Genomic DNA, 5,959 nt, shown 5'->3' on the forward strand with positions numbered 1-5,959 from the left:
AATGTCTCTCGGTCGATCCTTCAGATTTTGTTTCCTTGGCATCGTCAAGGTAAAATCTGAGAAAGTGCCGTCTTCCTTTGTATCTGCATCCTCCATCACTATTCATCGTGGTAGTAGGAACTGTTGCCAAGATCTTTGGCATAGATGCTGGTAAAACCCTGATGAATATGGAAATGCTCAAGTTCTTGAGAGCAAGCTCAGAGACTAGGTTATATCTTCGGTATCAGTCAGATTGTGCCTTCCATTTGCCGATTGTTCTGTAACCATAGTTCCATTCCAAAACTGAGTATGCCATTTCTTTGAATTCCTTCAAACGATCGTTTGTGAATTGCCATTAGCCTGGTATGAAGAGCTTCAATGATCCTTTCCGATAGAGTTTCTTTCTGTCGTCATCGTGTTGGATGAAGATCTCGAAAGCAAAGACGTAAAGATCAATTTAAAGCAATGGATCAACATCTTCGAGAAGGGCAGTTGGATCATGAAGATCATGTTAGCTTTGTGTCCCCTCTGTCTACTTACCTCACGTCTTGAATCTCGGGACGAGATTCTTGTTTAGTGGGGGTGAGTTGTCACAGCCCTAGAATTTGTGCCTGCAAATAGTTGCATCTGCATCCATGCATCATGTTAATTTTCAAATTAATTTGAATTGGGGATGTTGAAACCCTAGCACCAAAAGAACTCAACTAGGTTCGAATTAAAAACATTTTCAATGAACCCAAAGTGCCTTATGAAAAGTTCACGATTTTTGGTTAAGGTAGAAACCTCTACCAAAATGATGAATATATTTCTAGGACATTTTTGGATTTTTGAATTAACTCATATTGTATTTGAGTTGGAGCAAATAAATCCTATAATTATTTTTATTGCTCCAATTATTCTAAAACATTTTGTGGAGTTTTGGAATAATCCATATTGCATCCACAAATAATTTCAGAAGCAACAAAAATGGTTTAGTATTAGTACTAAAGCAAAACAGAGCAAAACAAATAGAAAACAGAAAGAAAAATAGGAAAGGACAGAAAACCTACCTAACTTACCTCCAGCCCAGTCGAAGGCCCAGCCCACTAGGCGTTGCCAGTCGTTCCCTACCTCTACCAGTAGGCAGAGGCAGGACAGCGAGCGCACGCGCCAAGCGGCCACCTCCTGCTTCGTGCTGTCGACGCCTCCTGCGTCCTCGCCTTGCGTCGGGGAGGCGTATGGATCGATCCCACCCCTCGTTCACTCTCCCCCTCGCCTCCCTCTCTCGTTCCTCCCCATGGCCGAGCAGGTCATGAGCGCGCCGCCGCCGTTTCCGTAGCCACCGCTGGCCCCGCGCCCCCTTTTCTCTCTCTAGAAGCTCCGCCATGACCTGCTCTTCATCTTCGCCGAGACAAACGACACCGGAACACACCACAGCGCCCGCATCGCCCTCTTCTTCAAGCTCGGACGACCGAGATCGCCGCCGCCATTCCGTCGTCACCAAGCCGCCCCCGAGCCACTCGAGCTTCCCTCCAGGATCACCGTGAGCTCCTACACCTCCTCCCGTGCTCGCCCCCTCTGTTCTTGTCCGCTGACCGCAGCCCCGCCATGGCCGAGCACTCGAAGCCGCCGCCTCCAAGCTCGCTGTTGCTAGTCACCCCTGCTGACTAAGCCAAGCACCTGGACGAGCTCCTGACATCCCGTAGATATTGCCCAGCGCTCCTGTTCGCTCGCTTGCAAGCCACAGCACCTCGCCCGAGCACAGCCGAGCTCCGGTCGCCGCCGAGGTCGACGCCGTGGCCAACTCCGGCCACCTCGCGCCCTCCCCCCGCCACCGTTGGATGCGCACGAGCCCCATCTCCTCGTAGATGGGCTCGGCCATCGATTTGGTCACCGGAGCCGCCGTCCCGATCATCACCGCCGCGTTTCTAGGTCGCCGGCGTTGAGCTCCGGTGATGCTGACGTGGCTCTGGCTTAATTAGGCCTAACCACTAATTAGCACTGACCTAATTGACCTATGGGTCAATGACATGTGGGGCCCGGCCCATGATTAACCTATTAGTTTATGTTTAATTAAACTGGTTTAGTCACTGTGAGACTGACATGTCGGACCGACTAGTCAGTTTGACCTGGACCGCGCATGTTGACTTGCTAACGTCACACCAACGTCATGCTGACGCAATAAGTCATTTTCTGGATTTAGTTTAAATTAGAATAACCAGGAAATTCCAGAAAATAGTTAAAACTTCTAAAATTCATAGTAAATAATCTGTAACTCAGATTGAAAAGATTTATATATGAACAATGTTCAGAAAAATCCAAAGAATATGAATATGGCATTTTCATGCATGTTTTAACAAGTTAACCTCACTGAATAGGACAATTCATGATTATGAATAAAGGGTAATTAGTTTTGGAGTTGGTTTTCGCTATAGGTTTGAATTCCACTTCTATGGATATGACTAACTGTTGCACTAGGTCAATTCAGTACTTTAATATGACATATCATTCATATGAATGTGCATTGCATTGATTGTGGTTCCTTTTGTGTTTGCCGGTGGTTGTTCCCTCTTAGTAGACGATGTTTCCGACGACGTGATCGATGACACCGATGAAGAGCTATACTATCTCTAGAAGTGCCAGGCAAGCAAACCCCCTTGTTCATTCCGATACAAACCCACTCTCTCGCTCCTGCTCTCTTTTACTGCATTAGGACAACACCGTTTCAACTGTTACATGCTGCGGTAGCTGAACCCCTTTCGTCTGCATGACCTGTCATTGCCACAGTAAATAGATGAAACCCACTAGCATGAGTAGGAGTTGTTTGAGCCCTAATGTGCCTACTCATTCATGCTTCTTTGTCATGCCTGCTACTACCTAGAGTTGAGTCAGGTCTGATTCATCGGGGATGAATTAGAGGTGTGTGAACATGTCCTACTGTTGAGAGCTAAGTGTGTGAACACGATTTGGTAAAGGTAGCGGTGAGAGGCCATGGTGGAGTACATGGTGGGTTGTCTCATTGAAACCGTCCTCAGGAACTGAGTTCTGTATTTGTGATCCATGAACAGTTACTACCAAGCATTGGAATGCTTAAGTGCCCCTCTCGTCTTATTAATCAACCTGATCTCTATCCAGGAGTTGCAAGTAGTTTCTGGTGTTTGTAGGTACTGTTAGTAGTCTACCAAGTGGCACCCGGTACAGGTGGGCTTGGGACAGACTAGGCACCGTGGCCGGGTATGCCAAGCGCCGCCCGTTTGGTGGGCTTGGAACCCTGTACACATCGTTTGGGGCCGTGAGCGACACCCCGGCCGGATCTCCTTGCGGATGGAACCCGAATAGGCGATAAACCTGGACGAGAGACTTGTGTGGTTAGTCAGGTCGTGGCCGACTCCCTCGCCAGGCTTCCGCTTGAAGGTTGCCGAGATACACGACGTGTACATGGTGGTAGGTGGCGAGAGCGTGTATGAAGAAGTACACCCCTGCAGGGTTAACATGATCTATTCGAATAGCCGTGTCCACGGTAAAGGACTTCTGGGTTGCCTGTACAGTTCATAAACAAGTGAAAGTGGATACTCTAAAATGCGCAAGATTAGCGTGAGTGCTATGGATGGCCTTCTCATAGGGAGACGGGAGCGGATCCATAGTGGTGTATTGATATGGTGAATATGCGGACTCGTGTGCGCCACCTCAAAAGAGTTACTTGCAGTCGTAGTTCAGGATAGCCACCGAGTCAAAGCTGGCTTGCTGCAGTTAAACTCCACCACCCCTTTGTTGATACCGATGCATATGTAGATAGTTCTGGTGTAAGTCTTGCTGGGTACATTTGTACTCACGTTTGCTTATTTTATGTTTTGCAGAGAGACTTCAGTCTCGCTAGTAGTTCCGCATGGACTTCGACGTTTAGCTTGTTACCTCAGCTACGATCTTGTACCCTTGGGAGGGTCTTGTAGATAGTCAGGCTTCTCAGCCTTCTTCATTTGTAGTTGTCTGTACTCAGACAAGTTAAGCTTCCGCATGTGCTTCTTGCTTGTATGCTCTGTATGTTGGGTCATGAGACCCATGTTTGTAATACTTGGCTCCTCGGAGCCTAATGAATAAATACTCTGAGTCATAGAGTTTTGTTGTGATGCCATGTTGTATTTGCACATATCGAGCATATTGTGTGTATGTTTGAAATGCTTGGTATGTGTGGGATCTGACTATCTAGTTGTTTATCCTTGGTAGCCTCTCTTACCGGGAAATGTCTCCTAGTGCTTCCACTGAGCCATGGTAGCCTGCTATAGCCCGGATTACCGGAGTCCTGCTAGCCCAGTTGCTACTCCTCCGGAACACTTAGGCTGGCCGGCATGTGTCCTTCTTTGTTCCTGTGTCTGTCCCTTCGGGGAAATGTCACGCGGTGATCCTTTAAGTCCTTGTAGCTTGCTACGACTTGGGATTCACTCACTGTTGATCGACACGTTCGTTGCTGGGTCATGTATGCCTGTCCCTGTAAGTTAGTGCCACTTTGGGTTCATGACTAGCCATGTCAGCCCGGGTTCTCCGTCATATGGATGCTAGCGACGCTATCATATACGTGAGCCCAAAGGCAAACGGTCCCGGACCAGGTAAGGCGGCACCCGTGGGAATACCGTGCATGAGGCTGCAAAGTGATATGATGTGTTACATGCTAGATCGGTGTGACTTAGGATCGGGGTCCTAACAGCTTTGGTATCAGAGCCTGACTTCCTGTAGGGTTACCTAGCCAAACTGGTCGAAGTTGAGTCTAGAAATGCTTTAGTTATATAAGAGAATTGATTGTGGATGGGAACGTAAGGCTCTTTTTACTTCTTTACCTTATGCCCTTCTGATCTGAGTCAACCTCTTCTTTTCTACGAGGATTAAGAACTAGGCCTTCTCATCTTTCTATCAGGATCACGTGTTACTAATCCGTAGACCTATAAGATTGATGGATTCAAGTATGAGTTCAGTTCCTACTACTTCCGTATGTTCATAGTTGGTCTCGGAACCTTGATATTGTGATGTTGAGTGGTCATGCCACCATTTTTGCAGGATGTCTCAAATCTTTTGAGCATTTACAGCCGTTATGCTGTCCGAGTCATCCCTGGTTTCTAAACTATCTGATGCATTTGCAAATTCTTCCTTCCTGTTCCCGGTGTCCTTTTGGTCAGGATAAGCACACTAATCGTCTGTTGAGGTACTCCTTGCCTTGACATATATGTTGGAACTAGTATTATGACCCTAGGCATCTTAGAGGATCACCTGGTAATATGGCCATGTTTTGTGTTCCCAGTGTCATGATTCTGGCCGTCATTCTCGAAATCATCCCGTGAAGCCATTTAGTTAGTAGGCCTTCTATCTCTGGGTTCTTAAGCCCAAGATTCACTCTACTTACCTCCTGTTGATAGCGTTGCTAGTTCCTTTAAGATATTAGTAACCTTTGCGATAATCCTCGAGGTCCATGGTATTTCCTTCTTCCAAATACCATGAACTGCTTATGGCAGAAGTTCTTGAACCTAAAAATCACAACAAGAGTGCTCTCGATGAGTCCCACATTCTATATTGTGACTCTGCCAGTTCTACCTTTCTGCATGGGTTATCCGGAAGAAATATGTTGAACTCGTTCGACATACTAATCTATGCATCCAGAACTCAGAAAGTTATATGCTATTTTGAGTTGCCCCCTTCAGTTATATTCCGACCTTCATCTATCAATTGATAGTCAAGGGCATATGTGCGATCGTGTTCATCGATGCCTACTATTCTTGTGGTCCGTCAAGCCGTTCTATTTCAGAATGAATAGGAGAAACAAACTCCAGAACCTCATCCATATCTAGGATTGGGTCAAAGCAATTGTATTCCGCGGATCAAAATGCCAATGCAGCTTTTGCTCTGCTGTACCTTGGAGTGTTACCATTTTTATGTTAAGAGTGTCATGAGAATTGCACCACCTCTTATGAATTGTTGACGCAGTAATACTTCTCGCCATCATTGTTCATTTCTC

This window comes from Aegilops tauschii, chromosome 3 (assembly GCF_002575655.3).
Source record: "Aegilops tauschii subsp. strangulata cultivar AL8/78 chromosome 3, Aet v6.0, whole genome shotgun sequence".
Classification (NCBI taxonomy): Eukaryota; Viridiplantae; Streptophyta; class Magnoliopsida; order Poales; family Poaceae; genus Aegilops; species Aegilops tauschii.